At 48.3% G+C, this 21,088-nt stretch overlaps 1 protein-coding gene across 3 annotated transcripts in view; it reads left to right on the plus strand.

The window, feature by feature from the left end:
• LOC147706254 (interferon regulatory factor 4-like) overlaps positions 1 to 21,088 on the plus strand; it is a 139,511-nt gene that overhangs the window by 81,423 nt on the left and 37,000 nt on the right. The window lies entirely within an intron of this gene.

Below are 21,088 nucleotides of genomic sequence, written 5' to 3' on the forward strand. Positions count from 1 at the left end.
GTCTTTACTGCCCTGTACATAGATTTTTAGAGGCCCTAATACACGCTGTGGGAAATGATATCACTGCAGAGACACCACCCCACACCAGTACATGTTTATCAAGTGTGGACTTAAACTTCATAAGTACTTCTTCGTTTACTCTGTGGAAATTGTGATGAAACAGGCTCCTAGTTCGTGAAGAACTTGCAGAAAGGATGTGATAATTCTATTTTTATGAATTATTTTCATTAAGTTTTCCGATAACAAACACACGGGCACTATACAGAGCCCAAAAGGTACAATATTGGCAATGATGTACAGAACTGCATATATATTATCAATAATTGGTTTTAACAGTCCTCTATAAAGACCAAACAGAGGAGAGGGGAAAGGGGGGGTTGAGGGATCTGAGGAAATAAAGTAAAGAGTAGCACGCAGGGTTAGACATAATTGGCGAGTATGTTAGCTGAGCAGGGGACCATATCATGCGATAAAATATACAATACAGCTGTTAGAAGGCAGTTGGAGACATAGTATAAATACACAGTACCCACTGTAGCTGCAGGCACAGATTCTGCATCAGTTTGTACAGACTCCGCCGCAGCAGCTTGGGCGTATAGATACCGTTCAACAGGAAGCCATATATCCTTGGGCTGGGAGCGTATGGGCATGAGTTCCCAAAAAGCAGCAAGTTGGTCTTGGCAAAACACTTCATGTTTAAGCCAATCAGGTGCTAGCGGCAATGCAGGTCGACCCCATTTCATCGCAACCCTGCACTTGGCAAGGAAGAGGAGAATCACCGTCAGCCTGCACATCTCTGCCGGTACCTTCTTGAATTACCCGATAGCGCAACCTTAGGGAAGCACTCAAGGGCGAGGGGGGGCTTTGATATCATCAAAAGGATGTGGTAATTGTGAAGCTCACATGTTAGTCCTCATTCCAGACCTGAAGAGTTGTATTTGCCCAGTACCAGGTAGGAATACTGACTGCAAACTGTAATTCTGGACCCAATATTACCATACAACTTGGAAATGGTCCTTACATGTCTCACAGCATCTAATCATGTTTCCACTTGATTACTTGGGATTATTTGGGAGAGGATGTAGCCTTTCGGCTAAAGCGGGTGACCTCGGAGCGGGGGAACTGGGTTCGAGTTTCACCTACAACGCTTAACATCCTGTGATTCTGGGCAAATCACTTAATCTCCCTGTGTCTAAGAAAAATGAATGTGTCCTTGTGTAACGAAACTGGTGCTATGTAAAGCGCTCTGATACCCAATTTCTCGGGTCTAGTTTGCGCTATATAAAAAAACTCCCCCAAATGTACTCACGTTTTTGGATCTGCTGTGTATCTGCCTGTGTCGGTTGGTCGGTCATAGCATTGTATTTATATGCAGGTGCTATATTTAAACTAGCACTGGCATAGCCAATAGGTCTCGCCTTTGGGATCTTATAATTTTTTGTTATGCTTTACATTATCGTGGGTGAAAGCTAACATATTTATTAGGCATTTTATAGAACTGCATTGACACCTGTGTTGTCACTCATACATACACACATAAAATCACCAACACACAGAGTCACTGACAGAGAAGACGGAGAGGTACACAACACTAAAAGTGCCACCGACAAAGACATATGCCACTGATACAGAACACCGATATACGAGAGAACACAAAAACCTGCATTGATACAGACATACCCAGATACATCACTGACAAAGAAATGTGCACACGCTCTCATCACTAATACATACAACTGTGCAATACACCTACACAAGTGTTACAGACACACCTACACACAGGATCTCATACACCAACACACGTCATTTGACACAGCTACACAACACAGTGATACTGAAACCGAAACAACAATGTGCTTACAGCATAACTGATCGTTACAAACAATAACAGAACTTGCATGATATTATACCGAGCAATAGCACAGGCACAGCATCACTAACGGGCACACAACACAGTACATTACACACAACCACACCGCCACACTTACATGTATATGTACATACCAACACCTGCACAGCATCATTGACAGTAACACGCACACCAACACTCGAAGCACCTCAAATAGACACACACACGGGCAGCAATCCACGTCCGCCATAACATAAACTCACAATAAAACATGTCATGGCAGAAGAAAACATGACTACATGTGCAGACACGCTTGAGTGGATAAGCAGGCAGGCACCAGAAGGCACACGTGTGCATGAGGCTTCGCACACACGCGTCCCTTGTAAGGCACTCACACGGCAAACACACACAGCGTCACGCAAACATCGCCATTAGCACACAGCATGCAACCACAGAGAAGCACGCACATCCAGGTATACTTTATGACAGGTGCACAGTGAGTGAAACTGTAATCCTCATTTCAGTCGCAGTTGAAAGTAAAAACCCCAAAATATCACTATTCCACTCTAAGCAAAGAGAATTCCCCAGTGACGAGCAATCTGCTCGTAAACACAATCACGTATACGAGTCCGCCCCGTACCCAGAGCCGGAATAAATCCCTTACTCCGCCAGAAAGGTAGACCATTGGCGACCATTTACTGCTGAGGGAGGAAGGGGGCTTCCACAGTGCATTTACATATTGGTATTAAGAGAGTTAACGCGCACACACCAGATATCAGTAGCCCATCTATGAAGTGCTGCTTGCTCCACTACCTGATGACTAGGTATTGGTTTAGGAGTTATAATCCCCACTAATGACACCCACCCACTCACACCGCACAGTTACCTTCTCTGGGTAGAAAGCCTTTGGTGCAGGTTTGATCTCTGCCATAAAGGCGCTGTGTTTGATGTCTTTGTTGTTGCACAGAACGTGGACTGCATATTCACCGACCTCTAAAGGCCAGTACCAGACGCCACATAGCCCATCTCCCTCGTCGTCGCATTCTATCTTGGCTTGCGATGGCCCTTCCACTGAGAAACCTGTACAATGGAAGAGAAAGTGAAGTCACCTCTAGGAAGAGAAAAGGACTAAAGGGAACAAGCCTGTTTTCGCCTACCTCCATCTGATAAACTCTCAGGCTACCAGACACCTCTTCAGGCTATCACTCACCTGTCTCAGGCTCCCGTTGGTTTCTACAAGCTAGTCCATGAATGCATTCCAAACAGAAATCAGTAACGCAGCACTTGTGTTAAACTATTGTTAATGAAACCTATTGCCACTTATCTGGTGTAACCTTCCCAAGGGAAGAAAAACACTGACTCATTTGACAAATTTCATGCAAGGTCTGTCGAGTGAAGCCTCTTCAGCGTAGTCAGTCTGAAGGTCACAGTGACCCAAGTTGAGACTTTCACCTAGGATCACAGACATGTTGTTGTTTAAATGCCCATCACATCCGACTTCTAGACAAAATATTTAAGTCCCATATCTATTCTGGATGCAGGTTTGCTTCATGCAGTCTTCAGCACAAAGAACTTAGTTTTTGCTGAGACTCCTGAGACCTCTTAGTTGCATTACAAGCCTTTCAAACCCAAAGCAGATAACTTAGTTAGCATGCGAACAATGCAGAGAACCATTTTTCATGGCGCCGGGGAATATCAAGAAGGAGTGTAGAATTGTCCAAGAAACCTACAGCAACAACCACCCAAAAAAACTGAGCTGATGCGAGTAGCATTAATCGGTGACAAGTCCATACTGGGTACTGAAGACACATGCTTTTGCTGACACTTAGTTCGGCAAGTTGCATTGTAACAGATTTGTTCTGAGTACTTACCTAAAGTGCTCACGTCCTCACCGATTACTTCCACTACAAAGTCAGCCGATTTCCCAACAACTCCAACTTCCAAACCGGGACCCAAGGCATGAACTTTCTTGTTCCCACACTCTGAACCTTCTTTGACTTCAAATGGGCTGAGTCACATGAAAAGAGAAGCAAAGACAGTATTGAGTATGCATTAGAAGTAGAAAGGCAGAGAGCTCACCTAACTAAGGGCACCCCGCCTGGTGTGCAAAGTACAATCTGACACTCCCGCCATCCTCCACAATCTTATGACTCCTTATATTCCTTCGCGTAGCCTGCGCTCTGCTAGCCTAAATCTGGCACTTGTTCCCCGATTCCATAAATGCAGATTGGGCGGTCGATCGTTTATGGTGATGGCTGCCAAACTGTGGAATGCACTTCCTGTCCACATTCGTTCTTTAGAAAACCTTCTCGCCTTTAGGAAAGCTGTCAAAACTTATCTTTTCCCCCTGCCCTATTAGCTTCCTATTTGATTTCTGCTTGTTTGTTATGTTCTTTCCAGATATAGCGCCGGGACGCCCCTTCGCTGGGGCAGCTGTGCGCTCAAAAATATACTTAACATAACATAACATAACATAACATAACAAGCACTGAACCCTTCTAGGCTAAATTACAAACTGCTGCGACTCCTGTGTTTGTGTGTGTGTCCTCCGGCGGCCCCTACACCAGTCATCCTCTCCGGAGACCCCCAGACGTGAAGAAAGTGCGCAGGATGAACTACTCATGCGGCGGTGGCGGCGAAAATTACAAACTGCCACAAACAAATGGTAATGCTAAAGTAATAATGATGAAAGGTAACCTATCGCTTAAAGAGTGACTTCATACAGTGCAGAGTCGAGTCTACGCCGCTTCAGTATGCTGAGACACACGTGTGCGCGTTCGTTCTGGGAAAGTGAAAGTCCGAGAACCACAGCCTGCAGGAGGGGGGAGATACACTGCGTGGGAGACAAGCGCAGCACGCTAATTAAAAACAGATGGCCCCCTGCATGCCGCTGCTGGCTCCCGAGAGCAAAACGCTCTGGGAGTAAAAATTTCACGAGAAGCTGGGACCTCCACACGCCTTTGGCCAATTGCATACTAAAGCCAGACGCAAAGGCCAATCGCGTGTGAGCACCACATGCACAAGCTTCTTCACAAGCTGAAGTGCTTCCAAGAGGTCGATTTCCTACGCAGCGCATTTGCGCTGCCATAGGCTTGCCCTAAAAAGGTGTTCTGAGCTGTAAAGCACTATGTTAAAAGTATGGAAGGCCAGTCTGGAAGTGAAGAAGGGAAGGGTATTTGGCGCACTGAATGATAGAAGAGACAGAATGGCTCAGGGCACTATGAGGGATAGAACAGTGTTAACATGAGACTCTGCCAAGATTGGGATGGCAGAAGGCGGGCACTGTTAAAGCAAGCATTTGCAATGCAATAGGTCTCGCATTTGATAGAGTTAGAGCTATTGGCAGCGTAAATGACAATGTCTTTTACCTATGTGCTTTCCTTTACAGTGCAGTGGCCTTTGGGACCTTATAAATGTTTAGCAATGCAGTATATTATCCTGGGTGCTGTGTCGCCAGGGATTGAATGGCTATACAATTACTACACACTGGGTCATGCCGTCTGATTCAGGAATATGAGCAGTTAGCTGAATGAAGTCAAGTGACAGAGTTTATTTAGCTAGGTCACTGATACTCAAAATATAGCCTGTGTGCCGCTGGCAGCCGCCATGACCTTTACATGCGGTCCCACTCAGGTTCCTTGGCGCTGAATAATAGTAAACTGCTAAAAGAATTGCCAATCTCCATATTATAGGATGAAAATTCTAAAACATGGAGTTTTCAAACTTTGTACTGAGAGTCTGTGAAATGAAGAAATGACAGGACCAGGTTGTGTCCAGTATAAGTGTTCAGATCAAACCATTGATCTTGAGCACATGACACTATTATGTCATAGAGGTGAGGATAGGAAGATACAGGGTTTAGAAAGTAAGAACATAGTACCCATCCGCCCACTCATCAGTGGAATTTCGTCATCTGGGTTGGTGAAAAGAAAGGTGTCCTATGGGCTTCTCCTCAGGGAGAGTCTGAGGTAGCCAGATGTTGGACCCTTAAGAACCACATCCAACCAGCAGAGGATAGTGTGTGAGTGGAAGGGGCAAATAAATTTGCAGTGCTCAGAAAAGAAAAAGGAAACTAATCCTAGTGATTAAAAATACCTACTTTGATGACATAAGAAGACTTTTATTCGGTGTGACCATCAAAGTGGTATCGTTAAAAACAGTAAGCCCTCGGCTCAGGATTCTACCCGAGGTAACGACGGAGAGTGCGTGGCCTCCTTCCAACCTGAGCTGTTGCCAGGCGAGGTGAGGTTTTTTCTCCCTACAATTGGGGAGGAGATACACCTTCAATTGTTGGAGATTGTTCATGTTCAAGCTCCAACTCACGATAAGTATATGTTGCAGTAGCTTATCATAGGTCCTGAAGAAAGCCGGTATAGGCTGAAACATGTCGACCGATTAATACACGTGATAGATAGCAATTCCTTACATGCTATCAGCTTACTGTTTTTAACGATACCACTTTGATGGTCACACCGAATAAAAGTCTTCTTATGTCATCAAACTATCCTCTGCTGGTTGGATGTGGTTCTTAAGGGTCCAACATCTGGCTACCTCAGACTCTCCCTGAGGAGAAGCCCATAGGACACCTTTCTTTTCACCAACCCAGATGACGAAATTCCACTGATGAGTGGGCGGATGGGTACTATGTTCTTACTTTCTAAACCCTGTATCTTCCTATCCTCACCTCTATGACATAATAGTGTCATGTGCTCAAGATCAATGGTTTGATCTGAACACTTATACTGGACACAACCTGGTCCTGTCATTTCTTCATTTCACAGACTCTCAGTACCTCTCTTGTTTTTTGTAGTAGTAGTTGGGGGACAAGGTACTCACATTGTCTATAAACTAACTCCCCTAGGACCCCCCAATACTCTGTTGTATTTTTGTTTTCAAACTTTGGACAGAAAAAAGTGCACAGTGATCATTATCAATGTTATAAAATCAGGAGCTTGAAAAAATAATCATGAAAGAGGATACAGTAGCTGCCACTTACTGCTGAGTGACTATCTCCCCGGGTCCAAAAATAAATGTGTCCATCTGTAATGCAGGTGGCGATCCTGTAAAACGCTCTGATAGCTTTGGGTCAAGTTGGCGCTACATAGAACTGTAGGGACAGCATGGACAGGGTAAAAAGGAGGAGGGAAGACTCGCGTTGCAGTTCCAGGTGCCCAGTGCATTTATCGTCCACCTGTACAGCCTCCAACCTAGAAAACTATTTCTATGTGAGAGAGTAGAGAAACCAAACCGGAGGACCAGTGACTGCGAGGCAGAATTGGGATGCCATCAGGTGCCAGGAAGGGAATCCGGGGTTGCTTTTTGAGGGAGGTAGATACTCCGAGGCTGTAAACACTAATTAGGGTGTGGTTCCCACCCATGCCCCGACACTGGCTGCTCTGGGGGACCATGGAGGGTAGTAGTTGGGAGTATCCAGTAACTGCTCACGCAGACCCAGGCGCCGACATTGGCTGCTCCGGGGGCCACGGAGAGGGGTCCCCAGTACCTGCTCACACAAATCCAGGCCTTGGCACTGGCGTGGGGACACCTCATCCGCTGTTTGTCACCGAAGCCTAATTTCCAGTTCAATGAATAGACAGTCATCCTGAACATACTTCTTTATAGAAAATATACATTCTGCCCAAGAGAGACCACCCAATGCTATTGTGGGCCCCCACCCCGTGCTGAAGCTTCCAATGTTCCACATTCCCACCTTGTTGGGCCCCCACGGTACCAAGTAATGAACTCCCTGACACCAGGCGGTGCTCTCACTTCACTTCAGTCCATAGGCCTGGCGCTCACTGACAGCCTCTGTGCAGAGTGCTATGGCCTCGTGGGCCGGGCACTTCGACACCGAGCTGTGCTCTCTGTTCACTTCAGGCCACAGGACTGGCTCAGTGGTGTGCTCTCCCAGTACTTCGACCATGGGGCCTCGCACTCAAGGGCGCCAGGCTGGGCTCTCTCGGTGCTTCGGTCTCGTGGGCCTGACGTACTGACAGAACCTTCTGCTCTCCCATACTTTGCCACTCGGTCCCACCCGAGCTCTCACCGACCTGCGCCCACATGGGCCCGCGCCTGGAAGCCATGCGCGGCAGGGGAGCGTGCCCAGCCCACCGGTGCGGCGCAGATGCCATGACAGGTGAAGTGGATGCGTCCTGCCGCTGCCGGGCAGCAGCGATGCAGGTTTAGACATGCAGGCATATTTTGAAGGCGGGCTGGAGGAGGATGAAAGGCCCTCCGAGATCCGAGAAGCCCCAGCCATAGAGCCATGCCAGTGAGCCGACAAGCCCCCGGGGTACTTATTATGTAGATCGATGTCTGCATAGCAGCTGGGCAGGTAATGCTTCCACATACCCCAAACTGCACAGGAATGATTTACTCTCACGCAATACTGACCCAATGTACATCTGCAGTGCCCACGCCTCAAGTTGGATACCTTCAGCCAGCACTTTTGTTTTAAACTCTTAACACTTTGCATTCTGGAACTTTTAGTTCCGCATTCCCATCATTACCATAGACCCTCTGGTCCCATAAAGCAGAATGTCTTTGGCCATCAGCTTGATCCATATCGGTGTCACAGGGGCAGGGCTACCTACCGATATGCTTTTATACAACTAACAGTGACGGCACAAAACGTATTGTTTTCTAATGCTTTAATAATATGTCCTAATAACATCTACCTTAGTGGTACTCGGTTTTTAGGTCGAAGCCTAGCGTAAGACTGCGCACATGCGCAGTCTCGCTGGCGAGATTTAGAGAGATTGGGGAGATTCACTAACGGGCTTTAAGCCCCGCCCCCCTTTTCTATTGGCTGGCGTCACCGTTCATGCTAAACGGTGGCCAGCCATTGGAAAAGAGCTTATAGTGACGTACTGTTTTCTCTTTTAGAGCCGTCCCACTTGGACTGGCTGCCCCAACTTACTGCTGGCGTAAAAGGTTTCTTATCTTCTTTATGGGTCCAAACAGATGGCCCCATAAAGAAGATAATAAACCTTTTACGCCAGCAGGCCGAGGCCGTCCAAGTGGGACGGCAGAAAAACAGAAAAGTCGTGGCGAGCGCTTGTTTTTTTCACGTTACTCTGTTTATGTTAAAGGAAAGTGTAGCAGGCTCTGTGCGGATGGACCAACATGTCTTACATCTTGCTGTCAGCTTACATGTGCCTACTAAGTATTTTTCGTTAGCAAGTACCATCTGCAGGGTCAACGTTGGGAGGTTAAGGGTCATTTGCCACCTGGCAGCTGAGTGGGCCGGGACCTTCCGCTCCTACCCTCGAGGTGCGATTGATGGACTTTGATGGCTTTCACACGTAAAGCCGGGCCTCCCAGCTCTGAGGCCTGGGTGTGAAAGGGCTTGCCGAAGAGTTAGTCTTGTGACGACCAGGCCCTTACAAGTCTGTATTCTCTCAGAAGGCGCTCCCATTGCACGTGTACTTAGATCGGTTGGCAAGAGGACCTCTCTGGTTCCTTCTCCTCCTTCGAAAGGCGCTGGTAGCTAGGCAAAGCTGAGATGTTAAATCAGTGAGTTAAGTGCTCGCCTCGCCGCCGAGAAATGTGTCCAACCTCTATGTGCTGATTAGAAGAACGGCTGGGCCAACTGAGACTTTCAGCCTCCTGAGGGGGACAGACGAATTGCCATTGAGTTGGATTTGGCTATATGCTTGTTCTTACAGCTCCCACAAGTAGCAAAATATGCTAGCAAGCACCATATAAATAGTATAAGTTTGTTCCCTTTGCACTAAGATGTCACAGCAAGACGTGCGTCTGTGGCTGATATTTATTACCCCGTTTGAAGCATTTTGAAAAGCCTTGAAAAGTGCATTTTGGCCTCAGTGGAAAAATGAAACACACATTTGCCAATATAAACTAATGTTAACACTATTTGTACATTTCCTGATCTCCGAGGTTCCTGGTACTGAATGCTGCAACAAGTGCTTCAAACGGGCAGGTACTGGGTCCCGGCACTTCTTCAATTTGAAAGAGAGAATACCTGCACTTCTTAGAATAGGCGGCATACATTTATGCCAGCACTTCTTAGGAGCAAATAGGCACTGTTGTTACTAAGTTCCAGCACTTCTATATTTCCGTTTAAATCACTGGTTGCAACCATAACTATGAGTGGCATAAACTGCTGAAGACAAAAAAGACTGAATAGTGAGCAACCACCAATCAGAAATAAACGCCACTGATACAGAGGCACCTAGGAACTAGTTGAATACAGTATCAAAAGTCTTTTAAAGGAAACAGCCTTGTGACAAGTGAATATCGGGAAGGAAATCAGTCATTCCAATTTACAGACATTTGAGTGGAATACCTACAAAACACGTTCACATCGATACATAGTCACGAAACAGTGACGTACAAAGACTTTCCAGAATCTGCCAAGTACGGGATGGGTCTGGATGTAAAAATCCATCCACCACTGTAGCTGCACAACTGCTCAATGACGCTCAACTCGCACATAATTAGCAGTGCCTGTTTGAATCATTTGGTATTCCCTAAGAATCATGTTTTATTTATTTATCTCCTGCCCTTCGGCTGTTTTTTTAGAAAATAAAGCTCCAAAGGCAACCCACGCGATAATACGTTTTCCCTGTGATAGCGGATTTTACACAATAACGGGTAACTCTTATACACCCACCTTGAAAACAGCACACCTCAGCTGAGCGGTCACTTGTATCGGCACTTGTCCCTTGAAAACAGCACACCTCAGCTGAGCGCTCACTTGTATCGGCACTTGTCCCTTGAAAACAGCACAACTCAGCTGAGCGCTCACTTGAATCGGCACTTGTCCCTTGCAAAGAATGTACTCTTCAAAATACCGCGCATACTCCTGCTCTCAAATTTCATTAGAGGGTCCGCACAGCTGTCTACCAACTGCCCCTGGGTCAAGAATGATCCAATTGAACCGGTCAAGGATTTGCAACCACCAGTACAGAGAATACAGGGACTTAATTTAAACTTGCAATACTTTGGAATAAATTACGCAACGAGACCAGGAATAATATATCACGTTGGCACTAGTTACGATCTTATTTACAACTTACTATTTAATTCTGGAATTCTCCAATATAGGCACGATCAAAACCAAAAAAACACACAACGCGATTTCACGCAATTAAACACGAAACACCTAAAATTGCAAGTAGTCATGCAACCCCAGGAAGCAAACGGTAGCAACAATGACGGGGCTTGCTTTCCACTTAATGTAAAAAACAAAGTTCCCTGCAACATGTTTAATACTTGGATTCAGGTCCTCCTCCCAATATAAACGAATGCTTTCTTTAACCTATGCAATCTCTTTACATCTGCCCCTTTTCCTCCCCCTCTCTGTCTCCCTGCCCTTGCCCCCTTGTCCTGCCAACTATCTGCCTTTCTCCATCCTTGCTTTTTTAGGGCTCTCCCCTTTCCTATTCCGCAGGAATAGGAAAAAGCCCTAATGCAGCTAAACCACTACTTCAGGCCAAGGGCTCTCCTCCAGAGGATTTTGGACAGTTCACGTGAATCACAATCACGTGACCTGCTCTCATGCACAAGCCTTCCCCCTGGCAGCAGCATTTCTCCTTTCACGGCTGCCAGGCCACATCAAAGGGTTCCGCTGCCCCGCCCTCTGCTTCACGGCCATCTGTTCCCCAGCTCCAGCACCTCCCCTCTCTCTCCCCGCACACAGCCTTACTCGGATTTCTCCTCCCCCCTCTATTTCATCACTGGTCACCCAGGGGCCTCCCATGATTGTGCGACCTCGACCAGCCCTGCACTTCCCACCTTCAGGTAAAACAGCCATCGGCAGCAGGCTTCCCCCTCCTTCTTTTACATTGGGGCCGTCGCCAGCAGATTTCCCTGTGCTGCTTGTTTTTTACAGCGTGCGTGACACTGCAATTGCAGTTTGAAACCCCCTGCCCTTCTCCTGCTTATACTGTAATCACTTGTTATTTAGGTTTCTTGATAGTATGGCTGACGATTTTTCAAGCCAAAACTGCTTTATTTCAGCTGTCCCCAGTCCAAAATTGCCTCTTCTTTTAAATAAATCAATGGAGAAAATACATTTCCCGTTTTTTTTTATCCCATTTTCATGTTCTAAAACGTTGCTTATTTTATTTCCTACTAATGTATGCGCTGCGCGCATAACTTTTTTTATACACGGACGTCATGCTTCATGTTATAGTACGCCGGCACCCGCTTTCATGTTTATTTTTTTTATCGCCATGGCGCCTGCTTATCGCATGCCATGCCCATAACATTTATATAGACAGGTGCCGCGCTTTGTTTCTTTGTGGCTCCGGCTATTATGTTTAACATCTCGATAGCTGTAACTCTTGCAAATCCATAAGCAATCCAAGAGTGTGTGCATGTTTCCCAGCTGTGTCCCTCCTGTGCTTCTCTCCCCCTTCCTGATCCGTGTTGCTGTCTCTTGTCCGTCTGCTTTTACATCTCTATGTACAAGTTCAGCCTGCCCGGGTGTGTGAAGCTGCAGGTTGTGCACCACTACATTGTGTCAATATTGTGCACCATGTTGTAGTGCACATTGATGTAAGCTTGTGCAGTGATCCGGTTTTGAGCACATTACTCCTGTAAGTACGTGAGATGGAAACCATTGCCCGACCATCTTGCAGTGTGAGGCGCTTTCAGGAGAAGGGCCATGCAGGGCTTTAAGTGGGCCGGGTCTCCAGGGGTCTGAGCACCGGCAGTTTTTTAAAAGGGGCCTCGAAACGGGTCTCTATCGGGCTCTGTTTTGTGCGCTGGCACAGACGGTCCATTTTTTTCCAGACTGCAGTGACAGCAGTTTGCTGTCACTGCAGTCTGGAAAAAAGAGCCAGGGTGCAAAACAGCCCGATAGAGACCCGTTACGAGAGAGCAGGCACATCGATGTGCGCTGCTCACTTCTCACACTGCTCACTCCTCACTAGCAGAGAAGTTACGGCATGACGTCATGCCAGGTGAGGGTTGTGGGGGAAGGGAAATCCTTTTAAAGAGACATTTTCTTTATTGATTTCCCTTCTCTTTCTGAAATACAAGAGCGGCAACATTGTGGTAGGTTCACCAGGGTTTAATTAGAAGCGTTTTCAATATTATATGTAACAAACCATAGTTGCAGCTTACTTATCTTATGCAACTAATAACAATTGACAAAGCCAATAGTCCTTACTTGTTGTAGGTACGAGGTTACTTGTTGTATCACATACCTGGATGCAATGGCAGAAACAGCAAAATACAAGTCGGGCGGCACACTACGCTAAACACAGATTTTTAGCATAAGTGTTTTAAAGCCACGCCCCTAATTACTCTGCCACGCCTCTTTGAGAGTCCCCCCAGTTTTTTAATCCCACTTAAAGCCCTGGGGCCATGTGCTTAAGTTGATCACTGTCCCCATCTGCAAACATACGTCAAACAATCTGCATCTGTGAATGTAAAGTTTGGAATCTCGCAGAAGCAGCGGCAAAAGCAGGAATTGACGGGTGTGAGGAAAGGGGAGATCATCACTGCCTGGGTTAGCTGCTTACGGACTCTATCTAAAGCGAGGGCAGTGACCGGAAGTGGGCCGTCTTTTCATCTTTCTGTGGTTAGTCTATTAAAGGGCTACTGCTGCTTTCACACACAGTCACTCTGTTTTTCATCATGGAGACCGTCCTTTTTAGGTTTCGACTGGGGAACGGAGCTTTTAGCTCCGCCCCCAGAGAAATCTTATGTCTCTTAGTGTGTACTCTTAGTCCCGCCCTCTGTTTCATTGGCTAGCTCCATAAATGGAGGCTAGCCATTGGAACAGAGAGGCGTCCGTCATGGCCGGACCAGATTCGGGGGCGTTCCCGAGAATCTTTGGCTTTTGGCTACGTCATGCTACGTCAGCCAAAAGCCGGGAACGCCCCCGAATCTGGTCCGGCCGGGTCGTGCTTGCTGCTGTCCTGCCTTGTGTCCCTCCTCCCGCCGTCCCCCCTCCCCCCTCCTCGCTCTCCTGTTATGGCCCGATCGAGTGGCCACCTCGATTGTTAACTAACTGAAGAGCCGGTGCCCACCCGGCATTGCCCCGTGTTCTCACCGCTGCGGCCCGGGGGCCTGAAAGTGATCAGAAGCTGAAGCGAGAGAAACGAAGGGGCCGCGACCTGATTGGTCCTCTGTTGACAGGAGGCGCGCTCTGATTGGCCGTTTGCAGTAGGCCTGTCCCGAGAGCCGCGCTCTGATTGGATGCCTTGCCCGCAGAAGCTGGGCGTGTATGGAGGCTCGACGCAGGAGCCGCGACCGGATTGGGCCGCAGCAGTGGAGCCGCCCCAGCGAGGATCCGGAAGCCGAGTCAGCCGTTCGACCCCGTCCTCGCCGAGGGAATCTCCGAAGTGCCGGGTAATCACCGCCGGGCCCGGGGAGAAGAGGAGGAAGAGTGATGGCAGCTGGACTGCAGGGCCCCCGTGAGCGGAGGGAGCCCTGCAGCGAGAGGAGCGGCCTTCAGAAGCGAGCGGAGGGGGCGCGAAGCACATTGCCGGTGCCTCCCCCCCCCCTGTCCCCCCCCCGTGAGGCTCCCCGACTGGAGGGAGAGCCCCGAGTGAAGAGAGAGCCGCCGGCCGGTGAGTGAGCCGACGAAAGGGAGGGGCGCCGGGACACATTGCCGGTGTCCGCCCCTCCCCCGCAGTAGCGCGAGCTCGCGTTCCTTGGGTGTGTGAAGCCACGAGGGCTTCAAGGGCGGCCCCGGTTGGCAGTGGGTCGCCCCAACGTGCACAGAGCCCGGAGAGGCTCCCCGCCCCATTTTTTGTATTTAGAGCCCTGAGAGGCTCTGGGGGGCATTTGGTGAAGTAAATGGAGAGTCAGGGCGGCCCCGGATGGCAGTGGGTCGCCCCAACGCTGAAGAGAGCCTGTTGAGGCTCAGAGGGGCCATTTTTCAGGATGTCGAGCCCCAGAGGGGGGCTCCAACGACCCCATATTTATAGCTGGTGAATGCTTTTCCCTCGCAGCTGAGGTAAGGGGAAAAATGCTTTTATATATATGTATGTTGTGTGCGTGCTGGCAGTTTTAAGTGTGTTTATGTAAGAGTGTAGTCCGTGCGGCTCGCTGGTTTTTACAGTGCTTGTTTTTTAATTACTATCCCATCACGCTTAAACTCCCTCTGTGTCCTCTCCAGCCCCCCTCCCGCCGTCCGTTCCTCTACCGCCCCCCCCCCGTGTCCTCGTAGGTGCTTGTTTGTTTCAGAGCAGTGTCACCCGAGGCACCACATCCAGAGCAGCATTGGGACCGATGTATTGGGGCGGAGGCATCGTGAGTGTTTTTCCCCGGCACGTTTCCCGCCTCCCTCCCGCCGTTCGTGTTCTCTCCCGCCCCCTGTGTCCTCTCCCGCCCCCTCCCGCCGTCCGTGTCCTCTCAGCCCCCCCCCCCCCGTGTCCTCGTAGGTGCTTGTTTGTTTTTTTTTGCACTGGTCATGGATTTGGGAGTCTGTGCGGCTCGCTGGTTTTTACAGTGCTTGTTTTTTAATTACTATCCCATCACGCTTAAACTCCCCCTCTGTCCTCTCCAGCCCCCCCCCCGCCGTCCGTTCGTGATTTACCAGTACTGGCCACCGATCAGTGCATTAGCCCACTGATCTATTGTGTAAGGATTTAACAAGAAATGTATGGCATAAGCACATAGCTACAGGAGGCGGATTGCCCCAACCCACTCCACACATGATTTTATTGTGATCGCCCTCCGCCATTCAACCACGTTCCCGTTTCTTCCAAGACCACAACTCCCAGCGTTCCGTTGGTATTCTTTCCTGGCACGTGAAGGTGTGGGCGGGGTGCCACTGAACGTGGCCAGTAGGAACGATGGTGGCGTAGCCCGGGCGATGAGCATGTGCCGTATCTATTCAGCTTCATGGCAGTCGAGCTGAGCTCCCAAGTCCGTGAATTGAGCCGGTGCCAGGGACTGGGTAATGTGGGCGTCATTTCAAGACGGTAAGAGCACTCGGGGTTAATGCACCTGCTGCATATGTGTATGTACCTGCTCGTTTATTGGTGCGGTTCAAATATATCTCAGCGGGTTAGTGTACCTGCTAAGTTGTTCTTTGTGAAGGTCACTGTGATGGATGAATGATGAGGCTGAAGTGTGCCCGCCCTCTGGATGGTCGCAGTTTATAGTGCTGCGAAGCCAGTCTTCAAAGAGTTACTTCTTGGCGAGCTATGTTACAAAGGGAATGATACAAGGCCAAGAGACATTGCCCTTGTGGCGGACTCTGCATCCCATGTGATGCACGTGCCGTAGAGAAGCATTGTGTTAAGGGCCCTAGCTTGAGATCATACGTCCGCCTGTAGATTACAATATTGTAACACCCTTTGCCTCACCTGGTGGCCTTCCCTGACTGGCCACTGGTATAGCTGCAGCACCATTGTCTGCTGCTTCCCACAACGGAGGGCATGTAGCAAACGGCCACATGTGGCCAAGATGCTGACTAGTCTGATACTACAGACTGACCAATCGATTTGACTTTTGTATAGTGCTTGCACTGAGACACAGCGTACGTGTACGCAAGCACACCCAAAGCCTGGGCAGAGGTTACACTGTTCTCATTAACCTGCGGCTCCCACGCGCACACAGCAGCAGTGATGGATACCGGTTTGCAGTTCACGACACAGTGCTGTACATTGACGCAAAACAGGGTGCTGTGCAACAGACTGTACCCTAGGCCCCCTATCAGCGCAGATGGAGGGCGGTGGACCCCATGAGAGCATAAGTGGCGCATTCTGAGTGTAGTGCATTAGGGCTATCAAAGCCTCTGCATTATGGATGCACAGGGAAGTGTATGTCTTGTCATTTGGGGCACATTTACCCAGTCCTCATTCTTTTCCTTTCAGTTAGCAGCATTTTTAAGGTTATATTTGAAATAACAGAAGGAAAGAATCGAGAAGTACAATTTTCTTTCCACTTTATAGCTACAATTGTCTGAATGCATCACTTAAAATACCTGAGACTTCGCATCTCTACACATCGAAGATAGATGGAAAATACCCAAAAGCGGTAATTTCCTCTGATAATTCAATGATTTTTTTAGTTTGCTGGTTTAACGTTTTGTATGGTTTTTGGCATGCCACAGAGGCGTTTAATTCCTAAAGCCCGATTCCCAGCACATATTGTTTGAGAACAAGGCCAATAAAAGTTCATGTTTGTTGTGTCCTTGGGACAAGTTGGCGGATTCCCTGCAGCACAAAGCCTTTGGCTGGCAGTTTACAGTACCACATTATGGATCAGGGAAGGGCGCATTGTCTGCAGTTATGTTTTGCAAATACACCATGTGTACACATTTTTTTTCTGGAACCATTGTTAGTGCAGTCTGAGGTTACAACATTTCCTTAGACGGCTCATCGTAATAAAGGCTTTCCATTAATGAACAATAAATACAAGTTTGGACAGAATTAATATACAGATACAAATATTACCTTAGGAAAGAGTCAATTTGTCATGCATAGATTCATGGTTCACATTTTTCACATAAGTTGTCTATGCCAGGCATGATTTTTGCATGACGTTTTGCAAATATGTACCCCATGTGTTGTTCTTAATCCCGACTTGTATCATAAAATAATTTATTTCAAGTACATTCATACCACATGTGCCTGTTTTTTCCTGGATAAGTTCCAATCCGTTCTTCTATTTCACTTCGTTGAGTTACAATGCATGATTGAGTCGGAATGTCCTCTTTTTTGAGTCACAAAATACGTGTATTCAGTGAAAACCTTTTTGTAAATGATCCCCTTGTTGGCCGTTTACCCTTATTTTCTCAGACAAAAGGGCAGCAGATACAAGGTATAAGTACAAACAGGCCACGCAGCATCGCCTTCAGTTGAAGAATTGCAGATTATGGAGGATATGGATTTACTGGCTCTCATGGTCACTTGCCGTAGAAGAAAGGCAAATGCAGGGTGCTAGATGACCGGCCTCTCACGATCAGTTATTTCAGAAGAAGTGTTCACTGTCTTCACACGATAATCGGTTGCTAATTCGTCAACAGCAATACTTGGTGTATCATAGGCTCACCAGTACTGATTGGTTAATATAGTTTATTAGTTAATTAAAACCATAAACGTGACCAAAGTGTGTATCTAACATGTTTACAAGATTTAAAAGGCAATATAAAAACACTACATTTCCAGTAATAAAATAATCAGGATATAAAAGCCAACAGGACATTTTATGATAAAAACCACATTCTCCCTAAAGAAAAGGCTAGAAGAGGCATGCATAGGTAATACCCATAAAGTACGTGGCACTTGGCTGTAGTCCTCTGGCCATGTAGCCTCCAAGATAATAATCAAGCTGTGGGGCATTGATGATCTGATCGTGGCACTCCCCACCTCACAGCCCTCTATCCACCTCAAAGCCCTCTATCAACCTCACAGCCCTCTATCCACCTCAAAGCCCTCTATCAACCTCACAGCCCTCTATCAACCTCACAGCCCTCTATCCACCTCACAGCCCTCTATCCACCTCACAGCCCTCTATCCACCTCACAGCCCTCTATCCACCTCACAGCCCTCTATCCACCTCACAGCCCTCTATCCACCTCACAGCCCTCTATCCACCTCACAGCTCTCTATCCACCTCACAGCCCTCCTTCCACCTCACAGCCCTCCTTCCACCTCACAGCCCTCCCTGCAGGAGCTCACTGCACCTCACAATCCTTCCTGCAGGAACTCACTGCACCCCACAGCCCTCCCTGCAGGAGTTCACTGCACCTCACAGCCCTCCCTGCAGGAGCTCACTGCACCCCCCAGGTGGTTAAGCTGATCTCGCGAGGATAGCTCTGGTTGGTTCCGGAAGTGGGGGTCTACGACTTTGAGACCACCTTCTCCGTGTTTATTCCACCTGGCTTTGCTGTGGCAGAGACTTGTTTGATATTGGACAAGGTGAGAGCAACTAGACGTGACAGCTTCTTGCATTTCCACCAGAATTTCCAGCCTGTCCTCTCCCTGCCTGTTGTCGTGTCCCGGCGGCAGCAGGCAGGAGCGTGCACTGCGTCCCTGAAGTAACAGCCCTAAAGCAAGCAAGAAGTACGCCCCCCTCCCACCAATCCCTGTTAGATAGTGGAAACTGTCCAAAATGGGGTGCAGGCAGCCCCTCTCACCTTTCGGCTTGGTACCACTGCACCAGCCACACTACTTCCCTACTGACCGTTCTCCACTTCAGCCCCGTCTAAATTACAATTCCTGCTTGTGACCCTTTTGCCTGCTTGTGCTTGTTTTCCTGACCCTGTTGCCTGCTTGTGCCTCCGTGTGCCCCTGTTGCCTGCTTGTGCCTCCGTGTGCCCCTGTCGCCTGCTTGTGCCTCAGTTTTTGTGCCCCTGTTGCCTGCTTGTGCGCCCCTGTTGCCTGCTTGTGCCTCCGTGTGCCCCTGTTGCCTGCTTGTGCCTCCGTGTGCCCCTGTTGCCTGCTTGTGCCTCCGTGTGCCCTTGTTGCCTGCTTGTGCCCCTGTTGCCTGCTTGTGCCTGCTTGTGCCCCTGTTGCCTGCTTGTGCCTCCGTGTGCCCCTGTTGCCTGCTTGTGCCTCCGTGTGCCCCTGTTGCCTGCTTCTGCCTCAGTGTGCCCCTGTTGCCTGCTTGTGCCTCCGTGTGCCCCTGTTGCCTGCTTGTGCCTCCGTGTGCCCCTGTTGCCTGCTTGTGCCTCAGTGTGCCCCTGTTGCCTGCTTGTGCCTCAGTGTGCCCCTGTTGCCTGCTTGTGCGTCCGTGTGCCCCTGTTGCCTGCTTGTGCCTCAGTGTGCCCCTGTTGCCTGCTTGTGCCATGTGGGTGTGTGTGGAGGGCTCTGTGTGGCTGTGTGTGTGGGGAGCTTTGTGTGGCTGTGTGTGTGGGGAGCTTTGTGTGGCTGTGTGTGTGGGGAGCTTTGTGCGGCTGTGTGTGTGGGGAGCTTTGTGCGGCTGTGTGTGTGGGGAGCTTTGTGTGGCTGTGTGTGTGGGGGGCTCTGTGTGGGTGTGTGTGGGGGGGGCTCTTTGTGTGTCATTTGCGAGAGATAAAGCTAGTGGCATTGTAAATGACAATGCCATTTATTTATGTTAAAAAAAACAAATAAAAATAATGTCAAGAGCAATGCCAATAGCTCTAACTTTAACAAAGGCGAAACCATTGCATTGTAAATGCTTGTTAAACCTGTAAAACTGGATGCATACCTCTTAGAACCCTTTTAAAGAACACTATTTCACAGCGCGGTCAAACACTCTCATCATTGCGCAGTAGCACTCCACTTCCACTCTCAAAACACTGCTGTCCCTTCAGTCACTAACAGTGTGTTTACCTGGTGCCTCTGTACAGCGCCCCGAAGCCTTTCATCGGGTTTGCGCTATACTGATACCACATCTATAGAGCCAAGTTATATTCAGTGCCCTGGTAATCCTCCTGCTAATTCTGCTCACCCCCTCCCCAAGTGTCGTGAAGTGCAGATAATAAATAGGATTACTGTCACAGAGTTAATGGGGTCACAGGTTAACCCCTGATCTTGCACTAAAAAAATAAAGTTACCATGGGAATTGGCAATTCCGAATCCCCCCTGTAGTTTCACGCAGAGATTTCAGCTGCTTTCAGAACTATCAACTGCTTTTGGGAACTAACATCTCTGGGTGAAACAAACCTGATCCAGAGTTGCCCAGCAAGTCTCCTAATTGTCGTTCGGGTTGTAGCTTCTGTTACTGCCTCATCTAAATTAAAAGGGACCTGGTAATGTGTTTTAATAGCACCTTACATATGTGGTATTTTGGTTTGATCATTTTCAGTTTTGTGATGTCCTGGCAGGGTAATCCAATTTCTATTTAAATGTATTTTGTTTGGTGAGAAAGGAGCCACGCTCTATAGATTTAACCCCTGAGCATGATGTAAGCGTGCAGCTTATTTTTATAGCGCCTAATACCAACAAGTTTTTAAGCTTTCTGCACCTTCACAGATCGTGTGGCTGACCTGCACCTCCAACTGTGAATGCACTTTACACATACCATAAGTGTAAGGTTTATCTGTTGATGCGCTTGCAATTGAAACACATCTTCTTTCAGCTGCACAAGTTCGATTCAGTCAGGCGTTCTAATATTTTTTTTATGTTATCTGTGAAAATGTTTTCCTTTCGGATGTTTCTATCAATTAACCTTTCTTTCACACTTTCAACCCCAGTCTGATTTCACACGCTGCCCACCGTCCAACGCCACCCTCCACCCTCCAACGCCACCCTCCACCCTCCAACACCAACTCCACCCTCCACCCTCCAACTCCAACCCTCCAACTCCAACTCCACCCTCCAACTCCACCCTCCAACTCCA

The sequence above is a fragment of the Lissotriton vulgaris genome, chromosome 7 (genome assembly GCF_964263255.1).
Source record: "Lissotriton vulgaris chromosome 7, aLisVul1.2, whole genome shotgun sequence".
NCBI lineage: Eukaryota > Metazoa > Chordata > Amphibia > Caudata > Salamandridae > Lissotriton > Lissotriton vulgaris.